The sequence below is a fragment of the Glycine soja genome, chromosome 20 (assembly GCF_004193775.1).
Source record: "Glycine soja cultivar W05 chromosome 20, ASM419377v2, whole genome shotgun sequence".
NCBI lineage: Eukaryota > Viridiplantae > Streptophyta > Magnoliopsida > Fabales > Fabaceae > Glycine > Glycine soja.
This window is the reverse complement of record NC_041021.1, coordinates 30,445,874-30,462,681: the sequence shown is the minus strand read 5'-3', so window position 1 is coordinate 30,462,681 and position 16,808 is coordinate 30,445,874. Positions and strand designations below refer to the sequence as shown.

Below are 16,808 nucleotides of genomic sequence, written 5' to 3'. Positions count from 1 at the left end.
GTCCCCTTGCATTATAACTCAATGACACCTAATCAATCCTCTGCCTAACCCCTTCCATGACCCAATTGAGACACCTAACTTCCACTAACCTACTCCTAACTCCCTCTCCCCCTTCCCCCCTCCCCTTCCACGACCAACACAACACCATCACTCACTCATTCTCTTTCCTTTTCACTCTCCACTCATTCTAAGCTTCCAACTTCAGCCAAGAGAAAGAAAAAGAAACACTCTTCTTCCTTTGTGATTCTGCTGCTGAGACTGGAAGGGAGGAAGAAGAACCTTGGCCACCATTGTTGAGCTTGGGATCTCCATTGCCACTACCTTCATCTACACTCAAATTTCACCTTTTTCTTTGTGGGTGGGACTCCAAAACTTAGGTAAGGGAGGTTTTTCCCTGTGAACTCAATCCCATGGTTCTAAAAATTATTTTAAAGAGTAAGAATGGTTTTGATGAGAAAAACTACTTGTGGTGAAATTTGTTTGGGTTGAATGCATGTGTCTCTTTTTTTTTATTGTTTTTGCTCAGTAATTTGTTTGGGAAAGCTTCAAATACATAGGAACTGCCTAAATTTTCAAAATTTAAAACCAAATTTTTCTATTAAAATTAGGAGATAGCGTTTGTCTTTCGTTTTTGTGTGTGAACATGTGCTATTGTATCTGATATTTTGGAAAATTTAATTGTTGGGTTTTTTTGAAATTTGTTTTAAATTAAATTACACACAAAAATGAAACAACTTTGATGTTGAGGTTGAAAAGAACTGAGTTCAAATTTAAGGTCATTTATGGACTTCAAGTTGACCTCTTTGTTTTGGAGTTTGATACTGGTAGTGTTCTGTTTTTCTCAACTCTGTAATTTTTTGTTTACAATTTTGAAAATGTGATTCATGATCGTTGAACTAGAAAAATAATATGTTTTAATCATGTTTATTATGTAAATTAAAGAGGTTACCTTCTAATTTTAAAAGGAAAGACAAAATAGATTTGGTTGATGGAAAATGTTTTTCAAGTAAGGAGAAAGGTCTTTAAAGAAAAATTTGTTGGAAGTTGTAGAAAACTGGTTTTGATAGTGTTGAACAAGTGGCCTCAGATATCTTAAGAAGGAGGGGTTGAATTAAGATATCACAAACTATTTCCCCAATTAAAAATTCTATTTAACTTTTTATTCAAGTTATAAATTCCCTTAATAATGAATTTCTTAAATAATGATTCAAATAGAACAATCTGAATATGAATATAAAACAATAATAAATAAAGGAGTTTAAGGGAAGAGAAAGTGCAAACTCAGATTTATACTAGTTCGGCCACACCCTTGTGCCTACGTCCAGTCCCCAAGCAACCCGCTTGAGAGTTTCACTATCTTGTAAATTCCTTTTACAAGTTCTAAACACACAAGGACAACCCTTCCTTTGTGTTTAGAATTCTTTCACAACAAGAGACCCTCGGTCTCTTAATCCCTTTTCAGAATGAAGAAGAAGAGAAGAAGAAATCTCTCTTGAAAGAGATAGATTGAACAATTTGAGCACTCAAATAATTCCTTATTGAATCACAAGAGTTTTGGCCAAGGAATTTGTAAGAGGATAAAATGATTTTTCTTTTTAAGAGGATAAGACCTTTTTGTTCTGAAAAACTCTTAGCAAATTCGTGTCTCAAGTCACATATATATAGGCATTTGATAGTCATTCAAGAACCACACAAAAAGATGTGACTGTTGAGAATATTTTCTGAAAATCTGCTCTGGTAATCGATTACAGTATATATGTAATCGATTACAATCTTTAAAATTTGAATTAAAACGTTCAGAAACTACTGGTAATCGATTACCATATATGTGTAATCGATTACACAGTGCAAATTTTGAATTCAAATTTTAATAGCTGTTGTAAATTAGTTTTGGCCACTGGTAATCGATTACATCCTCTGGTAATCGATTACCAGAGAGTAAATTTGTTGAAAAAGACTTTTTAACTTAAAAATTCTTGGCCAAACTTTTTGCTACTTCAATTGGAATTCCCTTCCTATTTAATATACCCTTTCTAAGACTCTATAGACTGTCTTGATCATCCATCTTGAATATCTTTAATTTCTTTGTCTTGAATAAAGCTTTGAGACGCAAGTGATCTTTTGGCATCATCAAAACATCGGCTTGATCCTTTGTCTACAGATAGAATATTTTTTTGTTAGCTTCAATATGGAAAAAAGTATCACTTAATTTGGATTTGGGAAGGGGACAAAATTGAAAATATTTGAACTAGGTCAAATCTTAAATCAACTCTATTGTGTTGACTTGTAGAATATTTAGGAGTTTTTATAGGTTTTTGCTAAATTATTGAAATACTATGCTAGAAAGCATAGACAATAACCTTTAATTATATGTAAGAAAAATTATGTGTTGAAAATGCTAATTTTATCTATGGTATGTTTTTGATTTTGTTTTCGAATGGTCTAGAGTTTTGCTTGAACTAATTGATGAAATATTGGTTGTTTATTGCTTAAGTTAATTGAAAGGCCTAGAAAGTGTGAATTTTGGAAAACTATTATTGATATATGTAATGCTTTTATTAGAGACTGAATTTACATGTGGTTGTTTTTGTGATACGATTAATTTACAACCATAGTATGTAATTGTTGTGTTTGTATAGATGTTTGATGTATGGTAGTTATGGGGACTTGGACACGGGTACTAATCTTGAAAGAGTTGTTGAGGAGTCAGTCTTCAGAGTTGTTGGATGATCATGATTGGTACATGGAAAATGATCGTAGGACATGAATTGTCCTTAGGGGTGAGGCATGAAGTTGTGATTGATGTCCCCAAGTCAGCTTGGTAACCCTAACTGACTATAAGTATTGTCAGTTGGTGAGAGGTTTTCATTACACCATGGTAAAATATGTACTCTCAACCGTCATCCAAAACATAAAATGTTGTAAGACCACAACTCTGGAGTTTCGATGGCAGCCGGTTAGTGTGAAATAAGTACTGAATTAGTAATGAAAACGATAAGGTGCAAGTGAGACCCAGGAGAAAACCACATTGTGGGGTTAGTAGAATTGTGTGTGACTTTCTTTAAGTCCTTCTTGGTGTCATTGACGAAGTGTAAAGGCATACCCTTATGATTTTCTTTTTTAGGATCAAACGACAACATTTGTGCTGATCATGAAGATATTGACTATGTTACCTTCATCATCCTTATCATTAGTACCTTGAGTTGAGGTTCAATTGACATGCTAGATTGGGATTAGAGATGATTGCATTGAGTCAAGGACTTGTTAATTCTTATGTATTTTGATGTAATAAGATCTAGGCTTCAGAACTCTTAACACATGTGAAGTTAGTCATAATGTATTTGTGTTATACTTTGGGAGTGTACTTATTACGTGTTCAAAGGAAACATCTATGTTATCACCGTTTTTACTTAATATATGTGTGTGGGTATTGTTTTGCAAACTGGATGATGTACCTCTCTTGTCATTTTTTTATTTCCTTTAGAATTAAGGTTTTAAGTGAGACAATACTATGTGTTTTTTTTTTTTTTGCAAAAATTTAAATAATGTTTTATTTACTACATGGCATCAACTTAGAAACCAACTAATAAGAATTTGTAATTTTTTTAATCTAAAAGTCCTATCCACCTTTGCTTAATTTATAATTTTTGAGTAAACAAAGTGATTATGCAGAGAGGTGGTAATGGTGAATTATCTATCAATTTTTGTCTTATGTAAAACCCCTGTTAACATTTGGATTTAACTTTACGCTAAAATGTGTTTTCGATACTTAATAAATACTAAATACTAAAATTTTGTGTTTAGTCATTGATAAAATTTTTCTTTACATTAAGTCCCTAATAAAACAATAATTTTATTTTTGGTCTTTGATACTTTTGCTTAGAAATTAAACTTTAAAAGAGAAAATGATAAAAATAATGAATAAAGTATGTAAAGTTTTTTTTTTTTTTTAAAGTGAAAAGAATTGCAAGTTGGGAAATGAAAATGTATTTTCTTTGACCCAAATTAAAGTATTTTATAAACTTAATTTATTTCAAAGTTAAAGATAACAGTATTTTTATTTTTAATTTTATAAATTAATCTCTATACTTTTAAAAGGTGAAATTATATATATATATATGATTGAGTGCATTAGTAACCAACATTATAAATTTTTTATAAAAGATCCAATTTATTCTTTTGCTTTAGTAAGTTTAATTTAAGGATATAATAATAATGAAAAATAATAATGTCTTTAAGGTGTTGGTTAATTAATAAATTAAAAGAGAAATTATTTTAATGGAGTGTATAAAATTGTATTATCTATTTTTCTTTTTCGTTCTTCTATGATTTTCACGTTAAATATTTTTTTCTTTTAATTCATTATTTAATGTCCTAAGAACACTTATTAGTAAGACCTAACACTTACTTATCATTCATTTAAGAAAAAATCATTTCTCTCTTATCTCTCATATCTTACTATGTTAAATGTTCAAATTCTCTCTCTTTTCTCATTTCTAACCATTAATTAAACACTTTTTTTTATTAACAATTCATGTATTAAACAAACTAAAATTGCTATCTACATTTGATAATCTTAATTAACTTTTTTTTATTAACTGATTGATTTAACGTAAACCATTTGGTTTAACGTTTAACTACCTTAATTGATTTTTTTGTCATTTTTTTACTAACGTTTCTTTTCAAAATATTTTTGTTAACGTTTAAATAATAGAAAAAGTAAAATAATATTTTTTTTATTAAATTTTAAAGTAAGCCAAAACTAAAATAATAAGTTTTTTTTTGTCAAATTCTTAATAAAATTTTGACCTTAATTGATATATTTTTTTAATAAGAAGTTTGGTTAAATACAATATTATTCAGCAAGAATGTTTCACGTAGGAAACCACATGTAAACATATTAAGATTATACATTACGCAATCCGACTTATGATTTCCCATTCGGTGTAACACCTCTAGCGTATTCGCGCAATTTTTTCCCGTTAACACGCAGACTTGAATTGCATTCAATTGAAAATTGATAAATAACTATTTTTATCTATGTGTAATTTGCCAATAAATATATTTTTGAAAGATACAAATATAAAATTTAGTTTCTGAAAGTGTAAAAAGTGCAACAAATATATCTGACCATTGACTTCTGTTTCTCACTGTTAATAACATTGCCTACATGGTACAAACGAATTTGTCATTAAAACGATTGTTAATGTGGTCTGCTGATTGGATGAAAATGTCACTAAGATATACCATTTTTGGATGTAAATGTTAGTAATTTATTATTGGACAAAATGTCAATATTTTTTTATTAAAGGAAAATATCAGTAATTTTTTTAACCTAAATATTAGTACGTTTTGTTGGACCAAAATGTCAATAAGTTATCATTATTGAACGAAAATGTCAGTAATTTCTTATTGGACCTAAATATTAATATGTTTTTACTGGATTAATTTGTTAGACCCAAAATTTTGTTTTATTTAGGGATAAAATATAATTTTAGTGAAAATTTTCGTCATATCGTATCACTACAAACATAATATTATAATAATCACTTAAAAAATATATTGACAAACAAAATTTAAAACATAATAATAACAATAATATTGATGATCAATCATAATTTGTTTGTCACAAAGAAATACAAAGAAAGACAGGAAAATACAAAGAAAGACAGGAAAAAACAAAAACTAGCATCTCATATAAGAGTGTCCCATAGCATCAACAAAATAATAAGCAAAAAGAGAACTTGGGTACCGATGCAAGATAATTAAATCCGGTTGAGAAGAGGACCCCTCTTTGGCAAGCCAATTTGTAATCTTGTTTCCTTTCCTTTTAGATTCTTAAAATATCAGTTTAGACCTAAATCAACCTCAAAAGCTAGCTCATAGGGTGAGGGTTATCCCTCACTTATATACTCTATCTTTGCTTTATCTCTAACCAATATGAGTCTTGAAATTTGCTCAATATATCCCATAACGCTTAACACTTTTGGGCTTGATACATAAATAACATGGTGGATGACCCTTTTGAATAAATCTTGGATATGCTCTGATACCATCATAGATTCTTAGAATGTGATCTTAGGTCTAATTCAATCGTAAAAGTTAGCTGATAGAGTGAGGGTTGTCCCTCACTTGTATACTTTATCTGGGATTTATCTTGGCTTTTGAATGTATGCTTAATTCAAATGACCATCAAGCATGTTATCCATACACCAAGCCCAAAAGTGCTGAGTGCAAGGGGATTTATTGGAAAAAATCTAAGTCCCACATTGGTTAGAGATAAAGTCAAAATAGAGTATATAATAAGTGAGGGGCAACCCTCACCCATTGAGCTAACTTTTGGGGTTGAATCTAAGATTCCCTATAAACTTGATTGGAACTATGATCCCATGGAAAATTTCTGAATTTCAAGATCAAGGAATGATAGAGATGAAACCAATTCACACTCCCAAGATTGAGATCAATAGCTAATTGAGAATCAGATTCACAAATGATTTTCTTAAAGCCTTATTGCCATGCAATTTGCAAACCATTGTAAATGCCAAATAATTTTCACGAAGTGCCATAGTGTAGCCACAAGAACCATAGTAACCTGTAACCCAAGCTCCATGACTATGAACAACCCTATGCCAATGGAACTGCCATAAGTATTTAATCTCAAGAAGTCCACAAGAACCATAATGTTGCGATTGAATTTGTCTTGAATGTATTAGGTTTAATTTGTTTCACATATTAATATTTCCATTCATATTTTATCTTCCTATGTCTAGTTTAATTTTATTTATTGTGCAATGAATCCAGGAACTACAGAACTTTGCTACATGCTAAAATTTGCATTCATATTTTCTCTTCCTGTGTGATAACTGCGAAATTTGGGTTTAATTGATAGTCAATTTTGACTAAGAATGATTAAAATTTCTTTACTTTGTTGTTGTTTTTAATGAAATAAAGAGAAATTTAATATGATGTTATTTTTTTTACTAACAGGATTCAAAAGAAGAAAATTACAAGTGCTTTTGAGGAAAATTGATGCAAAAATTGAAGAAAAAGTTAAAGATTGGGATAGCTTGCTTAGTGCACAAGACAAACTCAACACGTCACAATGCTTAGCAGCCAGCCCAAGCTTACTGCGAAGAAAACCCACAAAGAAGCCCAAAGGCGTATTTAGCAAGAATCCCGTGCTAAGCGCGTGATCACCGACATACTCATTATGCTCAGAAGGCCCGTTTAGTGTGAGGTCGCGTGAATTTTAAGCTAACTTAGGCCTATAAAAGAATTAGGAAGCAAAGAAGAAAGACACATCGAGACTCAGAGCTCTCTAATAAATACATCTAAAGCATGAGTATCTCTAACAGGGGAAACCCTCCTTCTATAGTCATTCCCCCTTCTCTTCCTTTATCCATCCCTCTTCTTCTTCCATCCACATCAACCCCTAAAGTGTAAATTCTATCATGGTAATGAGAGGCTAAACCCCCATTGTTGGGAGCTTAGCAGCCAATACCCTTGTAATGTAATCTTTCCTTACTATCTATTAAATGCAATGTCAATTTTTATTGTTTCTTTCTTGCACTTTATTGTCATTGTTATGGTCTGAGCATCGATGCATATGTTTAAGGATTAGACATTCATAAGTGTTTAATTTCTAAAGAACTGGGAAAAAACATCTAAACAAATTATTGCTAGGGATAGGGTGATATTATTTAGCCTATGCATGGATATCTAAACTTCATGCAATTTATTGTTTTATCTCTGCAAAAGGAGTTGAGAGAGATAATAGATATATTAGGCTCTTCATCGTGAAGGATTAGGATTGAGTATCATAGTAAATGTGGGTGGAAATTGGAATAGTATTAAATAGAGAAACACATTAACATTGGATCAAGGGTAGTTAAGCATGTTAGGCCCTAACATATTTAAATTTTGAAGTCTTTTTTTTTGCATTCAAACTTGTTTAATTTTCCTGTCTTTTATCTTCTATTTCTTTCCTTTCAAATTTCTCACTTACAATTCCTTATCTTTTCTATCAATTGCTTGAAAATTGAGTTTGTATCAATCTAAGTACAAACAAAGTCCATGTGGACTCAACACCCGAACTTCCGTTTGCTTTACTACTTGTAACAATTTGGTACACTTGTCAATGAGTTAACACTTTGTCTATTTTAATTTTATTTATGTGTATTATCTTAATATCGAGATCAAAGAGGATAACCTAGCATGGGTGTATATGTTGAATTTCTTATTTTTTTTATCTTGTCCTTTGCTTTGGTGTGTAAGTTGAATGACTCGATTTGGTTCTATTTTTTCATTATGCATGTTTGGTTTTGTTTGCTTGTTTTTTACATTACACAACCATAACATGAATGCATTGTTGGAAACAATGTTAGAGATCCGAATAAGCACTACAAGAAAAAAATGAATTTAATGGGGTTAATTTTGGTGTTACCAAGGGTTCAAACCTTTGTTAAATATATTTCCTGCGGTTGACCATTCTATTGGAAAAATCTCTGTGACAAATGATTTACCTACAGTTTTGAGAAACCCTGAGAAATTAGGGCTTACCCGTGATATATAAACCCTCGGTAATTTCTGACAATTTCTAAATCCTGTATAAACCATAGTCATTGTTTAAGGTTATATTCCCTTTTTACCAGGTCCCCTGTTAATGCAAGAAATTTTTTATAAAGAAAATCCACCATTAATGGTTAATCTAGTTACAAATTATTTGTGACCAATTCGAGCTAAAGAATCATACATAAGCAATTTAAGTTTTTTTAATATAAAAAAGGAAAAATTAAACAAATAAAAACTCATTTTATAAAAATTAATTCATATCATTCATAAGTTTGATGTAAAATAGAAGAAGAAGAAGTAATTCTTTAGTTAACATTCCCATCTCCACCAACTCTGAGCCTCAAAATTGAAGTCATAAATTTGCAGCCTGTGCTATTGCTTCACTTTATCCAAATAGAATTGCCTCAACTGCTCTGCACCACACCTTGTCTTCAACATCCTGACTCTCCTAGTATCCCACACCAAGTAGTTCAAATTGGGAAGGAAGGAAATCAAAGTCACTTGAAAAAAAAAAACTACTCAAAGTTAGGAATCCAAAGTTACTATTCCGTACCAAGTAGTTCAAATGTGTAAGTCTAATAGACAAACGTGCAAGCAAAATAACAATTAATATTATAGCTTATGACACATAAATAAGGCACCATGTTTTAGTAAAAACATATTTAACTTTAATTTAACATACATTGAAATTTCACTAACCCAAAGGATAAAACTCTTTCATTTTTATATTTTCATATAAACTCAATTTATAGGTTTACAAACACAATATATATATATATATATAAAATCAAAATATGTTACAGAATGTTATTCAATATTTTAAAATTACAAGAATAAATATGCATATGTTAGTACTCTAATCTCAGTATTTTAAAATTCTAATATTTTTTAAAAATTTAAACATTTAAAATGTTATAAATGCTTTCTTAAAACTAATAGTTACGGTGAAATTAGTAATTTTAAGTTTATTGATTGTAATTATTAAAAACATTATAAGTATTTTCTTTTTTAAAATTACACTTTTAAAATGTTATAAATATTTTCCTGAAAGTGGGTGTAGTTGGTGCTGATTAATTAAATTTAAATTTACCAAGTTTAAAAACAGTAAATGTTATAAATTTTTTAATTTAAACATATATATATATATATATATATATATATATATAAACATATATATATATATATATGCATATTTTTTCTGAAAATTTAAACTTTCAATAATTGTTATAAATGCATTTTTGAAACTATGAGTAGTTAATATTAAATTAGTAGTTTGTGACATAAATGCTTTGTTGAAATTTATAAAGAAATGATAAAAATTGTCAAATTCTTTATGAAAATTTCAAACTCTTAAAAAATGTTATAAGTGTTTTCTTGAGACTAGTAATTATTGGGTATTAAATTAATAATTTCAAATGAAAATGCATCATTATCTTACCAAAAATGAAATTGATGGTCTTATGGTAGTTATTTTGCAGCTTAATTAAGCATTTGATTTTAATTGTATTTTCATTAGAAAAATACCATTTTTTTATTACTTCCATGGTGAATTCACCAAAAAAAAAAAATGCCATGTTAGGTAATGTGATCAATGCTTGGGCCAATTGGAGCAAGGTTGCGAATATAGTATAGGGTTTGAAGTTGTTGTTAGATGTAAAACTAAAAGAGTATTGCACCTCTAAAGATATATTATTAGTGTCATATTGTTACTTTTTAATAAGATAAAAGATTGAACAATACAAACTTTAGGTTTTAGATGTAATATCATTTTATAAATTTTAATTTATAAAAAAAATATTATTTCATCAAAATATAAAATTATATTCATACAAATTTTTGTTCCATACATCACACGGGTCCATAATCTAATTTTAACTAATAATCTCATATAATTAAATAACTTAAGTAATAAATGTACACCAAATCAAATGAATAGTATTTTATTATTTTTTAAAATATTTATATATATGATTTAATGATGATATTTTTTATCTATATTACAATAAATAACATGAATATTTTAATATAAATAAAAAAATGTTCTCACTAAATCGCAAACATCATTTTAAAAGATAAATATAATATATAATAAAAATAAAAATTATATAAATATACATATTCTAATTTATGTCAAAATAAAATTTAATCTTATATATTATATTTTAAAAGATAATATATGAGATTATAAAAATATTATAAATTAAAAAATAGAAAAAATTTGAATTTTAAACTATTTTCACATAAAACCTATATTAATAATATATTTTGCACCAAATATTTAAATGAACATTTAGGTATAGTGATAAAGGAGTGTGTTTCTCATTCCAAGAACCATGATTTTTGTCCTTCCTCAAGCATTAAAATCAGTTTTGGGAACTTAGATAATAAATTAAAAAATAAGAAAAATTTGGTGAAATAGACAAAATAGGAGGACAAATTTTACAATTAAACTTACAATCTAACATAACAATGACTCTAATACTCCTATGAACTTTTTTTTTTCATCAAAAATCATCTTATATTCTCAAGAATGTATTCTAAAAAGTATTTTTTTTTCTTATTACTGATTTCAGAAAATGTTATAATTTCCTTTTTTACCATGTTTTCCTATATTTCTATTCCCATGAGGATCATATATTTGTTATTTGGTTCAAAACAGTCAATCACAATTTTTTTTTTTGACTTCCATATTTAATCTTATAAGAATTTAGTAACCGAATGAGAGTCTTTTATTATTATTACTATATAACGTAGTGTGTTGTGTCTTGCACAGGTATTAAATTCATATTTTATAATTATAGGATTAATTATTTTATATTATTTTGAATTTTAACATATTATTGATTATTTAATTTAATTTCACTAAATATATGTTAATAAATGTGTCAAGAAATATTTAAATATATTTTTATACACATTTATTTATTTTTTCTACAATCTTAGTATTTTTTTTCTTGCATGATATGAACAATCAATTGTGGTGGCTCTTTCCTATGTTTTTCTCTTCTCATTAAGGTGAGACATAAAAAAAAGGTATTTTTTCAATTTATCTTTCAAATTTAATTCTTGTGATATTTTTCATGCATATTTGACGTAATTAGTTCTTTTTTTTTCTTGCAAATTATACATTCGAAAAGATTCTAACATTTTTTTAATCTTTTGGCATCTACAATTGCAACAGAAGGTTACTCTTTAATGATGTGTCTAGAACATCCTATTAAAATGCCAAAATATCAAAACACTGAATGTTCGTTGGAGGAAAATGTTAAATGACATGAAAATAAACCATGTTATAAAAGTGCGTCGATTGGAAACAAAAGTACAAATTACGATTAGTGCATAAGTACTTGTATTCTTAAAGCACAAATTTATCTCAACCTTGAACAGTTGTGTTGATTTTGGATTGTAAAGAGAGCATGACAATGAAACAATTAGAGGCGTATTTATGCTTCACAAAAAATAAAATAATAAGTCTATTATTTTATGGAGTAACATTTTTTTAGTTAATTGCTATAATCATACCATATAAAATAAATTAACATGTATTAATATATTAATGGAAGAGTACAAATTTCAAATCAAGCCTAACACTATAATGTAAAAAATGGCAATCCAGCGTATTGATTACTAAAATTGCATTAATCATATTAAATGAATTAAAGGTATGTTAATTAGAGGAAAATAAAAATAATTTAAATCGACTTTAAAGATATATTATTGTTTCTCATCAAATTTTAATTTTTGTTACTAGGTTGAATTAAATTCGTGATTTTTTTTCTCTTTTTTCTTTAACTATCCAACTTACTTTATATCTCATAAACATATATATTAATTTTTAAAATTCAATTATTACAAATAGCATAATGTTAATTTTGGTAGATTATAAAATAATTAATTTAAAATAAAATTACACGCAAATAGAATTCAGAATAATACATATTGGTCTTGAATATATTGCGATGACAAATGGAGGTTAATATATTATCTATTAATAATCAAATTAAGAATTCTAAATTGCACTTTGGAAGCAATATATTTATTTCTAGCAGGCTTTGTCAGAACTTCAACAACACGATCTCTTTGGCTTCAAGGTTGAGCTTCCAGTCAAGAATGGTGGTTGTTATTATGGTAACTTAAAATAGAGAAACATATATATATATATAGAGAGAGTTAATGGGGCTGATTTTTTTTTTTTTTTCTGTATAGGACTTCTTACCCAAGGTGTGCTTGTTGTTGTGCATCCACACCTTAAGCACATGAGGTTGGACACTAGTTTGAGCACAAAACTCCTGCACGACACTCTCATTGTGCTTCTGAATCCTCCAACCAAGCTTTTCTCCGAAGGCCAACATCTTCTCCTTTTGCTCTTGGGTGAACCTAGTCCTGAAGTGCTTTGTTGGACCCACCATGAGGAGTGGCACCACTCGTTGGGTCTGACATTGCCTCCATGTCCTCCCTCGAGGAATGGGCCCCACCACTGCCCCTTGACCTGGAGGGGAGTGCCAGTGTGGTGCATTGCTGCCCTTGCACATGGGGGTAGCCCACCGGTGCCCTATAGTATGCTGTGAACGGCAACGGCGGGTGGTGGTGGTAAGACTCCGGGTAGGTGTCATTGGGGGTCTCCTTACGATGGAAGTTTCGGTGGTAGTTGCACACGATGCATTTTAGCGCGTCCAGGGTTCCCTCCTTGCCCAATGGCAAGAACTTGATGCATCCATCAAGTGTGTGGCTGCCAATTTTGACAGTGTGGTTCTTGAGGCACTCATGATACTTCTCATTGTTGTTGTTTTGAGACATGGTGGGTGGTGTTGGGGTCATTGGAATCACCACTGGTATCGCTGCTGCTACTGGCTCCTCTTCGCCTTGACTTGAGGGCGGTATTCCAAAGTCCTCGTGACTCACTGTTGCTACGGGCATCCTCAACTCAGTTTCCACATGTTGCTTAAACTCCATTTTGGAAATATGAGAAGAATTCTTGCTTCAAAGTTGTGATAGCTAAGGGTGGTGGATGATTGAGCATATAAGGAAGCGCTGAAGAGGAAACAAACAAGAAGTGTTGAATAAACTCTCTTTCTCTCTCTCAAATAATAGTTTCAGTTTCATACACTTTTTATCTGCTTCTCTATTTTCTCCCTGATCCCCCAACCCTCGCGACTCTTAATTCTTTATCCTAATTACCTCACCCTCGCGACTCTTAATTCTTTATCCTAATTACCTCGGTAATTTTTTATTAGTTTTTTGTATTTTTATAGAAAAATTAATGTTTGTTTGAGGAAACATAAATTTCTTATCGGTGGAAAACATTAATCTGGGATCATTATTGCTTATAATACTGATTGATAATAGAAAACAAAAACTAATCCAGTTGATTAAAATCATATCTTACAAGATTGTAAATTTAAATCTGCCTATCAATGATGACTTTATTGATAAATATTTTTCAAGTAATTTTGTAATTATAATACAAATGAAATATATGTCATTATGATTGATGTCGACACATCTTATAACACATTTCTTGTAAGATGCTTTCTCCACTTTCAAAATATTTGACACTTGAAGTTTTTTCATACAAATTAAGAAAAACAATTTTATATGTTAATGAGAAAATTGATAATTGATATTATATTTATATGTTCAACAAACAATGAATATGGTAGAATATTAATAATTAATTTTCTCCTATGATTTAAATGACTTATTTTACTTTATATTCACTTTGAAATCTTTTTTTCTTTTTATGTTTATGTAGTATAACTTTATTTAAACAAGAAAAGTATTTTGACTAAGCAATGTATTTTTTATAACCATCGTAATTAGATCTTTGGTTCTTTCATGATTAATGGCACTTAAATTTTGTGGTCGCTTCCTAAATACACATTCAGCTAAACAATTGCATTTTAGTTTGAGTAAATTAGAGCAAAACCTCCTCTTGATAACTTTTTAAAAATTACACCTAATTCTCTTACTTTGTTTACTATTACAACAACCCCTACTAGGGGTACACAGTTTCAGCATTTGTAAACATTTAATAGGAGATAATTTAATTTGTAAGGAGTCTCAGTGCAATGCTCTTCATACAAAGGGTTTAGTGTTGATGTAAAAAATGAGGAGTATTATATGTAATTTCAAGAAACCACAAGGGGTGTTACTGTAATCTTACTCTTTTAGGGTAAAGTCAAACAATACGTTAAAGACGCGCTAATTTATTTGAGTAATAAAAGTGAGTCTTTAATAGGTGTGATTAATTTATTTAAATAATAAAAACGAGTCTTTAATACATGGTGTGATTCATTGCTTTGAATAATAAATTGATGAATTCTTCGAGGACCAGTTAAAGATTTGATTTTTGGTGGACAAACCATTATTTTTAACCATTTATAACCACAATAATTAGGGCATTTGCTTCTACCTTGAGATCCTAAGACACTTCCATAAGTTTTAGTTCTTTAGATCAACTTTGAAACTAAGACTTAATACTAGAGCTTGATTACTTTTAAGGTTCAACTCCCCTTTCCAAATATGTGTTCAACTAAACAATGCATTTATGTTTGACAAAGTCAAACAATGCATTAAAAACATTTTAATTTATTGAATAATAAGTGTGGTTCTTTAATATGAGGTCCAGTTAATTCATCTGAATAATAAATAGACGGATTCTTTGAGGACCGATTGAAGATGTAGTTTAAGGGACCATTAGTTTTGACTGTTTGTAGCGAGTCACTACCAATTGCATTAATATTTGCATACATCATCATAATTTTTTTTAGATTACTAAACATGCACTACTATTAGCCTTACTTTTGTTGTCATCATCTTCCATGATAGTTGTGTTCTCTATCTCTCTCTTTCTAATCCTTGCTCTATTCTCTCTTATCCTTGGTCTCTTTCCTTCTCTTCTTGTACTTGCTCTCTCTTTTTTTTTTCTATACTCTAGTCTTCACTTTCTCATTTGTTCTCTTCTCTTTCATCCTCACTCTCTTCACAACTAGAATGTCTATTATGGAAACATTGCTCTTTAGGGTTTATTTTATCTCCAATGTTATTTCATTTCCTTTTATTCATTTGTTGTTTGTTATTTGCAAAAGTTGCAAGCTGAGGGGAAATGGGTCAACCCAGCTTTCACCTTTTTTCTTTCTTTCTATTTTATAGATCTTGTTGTTTCAACACAAAATATATCAAATGCAACTCAAGCTTCAACTCTTAAAGTACCACCCTAACACCCTTTCCAAGGACCACTCCCTAACTCCAAACCCCATGTGTCTCTTCCCGACCTTTTGTAACACCCCATTTTTTTCGTAAAATAAATTAAAAAGGATTATATTTAAAAATAAAGAGTTTTAAAAAAATAATGAAGATTTTGGAATTAAATAAATAAAGAAGCAAATAAAATAAATATATGTTATTAAAAAATGTTTTATTTATTCATTTGATAGGTAGTAAAATAGAGTTTATTTTTATAAAATGATAAAATCACTACCACAAAAATGATCTTCTACGATGCAAGTTTTATGATGGTTCTACAAAAACTGATTGCATAAGTAAAGTGGTGACATTTTTGTAAATAACTAGAAATTTTCAAAGAGGATTTTATGAAAATCATCTTTGAAAATGAATTACGACATCAGTTCTTGTAGAATCGACGTAGCATACAAGAATACAATGTCTTCAGGGAATGTGAACGGGCTCTCTCTCACTCCTTATTTTCATCTTCTTTTTAATCTCTTTCTCCCTCAATTTTAGAAACCCCTAAATTCTCCTCCTCACTCTCTCTCTGTTCGTGCCTCTATCACCGTGGAGATCCCCACGAAGCCGGTGAAGATGTAGAGGCACAAGTGTTCATTGCTCACGAGATTGACTTGGATTCTTCACCGCCGAAAGCTATCCTCTTTCTCGTTCGAACATGGCATCTACATCCTCCTTATCAGGTATGTCTACTAAACCTTCGTTTAAACCCTAATCTCCATGCAGGTGCATTCGTTGCCCTAAAAAACTGCAAACCAACGCTTAACTTATCATGTGAGTCTCACTATTCTAACTAAGATGCTCGACCTTGTTTAGTTGCAAAACCCTTATGGTGCTCAAACTTATTGAGGGCTTAAATAGGAACCCTTTTTTGTTCGATTTTTCATCTGTTGATCTACCCTTACTAACAACCATGCATTTGCAATCATCTATACTGGAGCGTAGGGATACGACAAAGCTTCTTGGTGGGAGTTCGAATCTCAAGTGCTTGT

At 29.8% G+C, this 16,808-nt stretch overlaps 1 pseudogene; it reads right to left on the bottom strand.

Annotated features, from left to right (window-relative positions):
- Positions 1–12,626: 12,626 nt before the first annotated feature.
- Positions 12,627–13,544, bottom strand: LOC114401973 (annotated as a pseudogene).
- Positions 13,545–16,808: the final 3,264 nt, after the last annotated feature.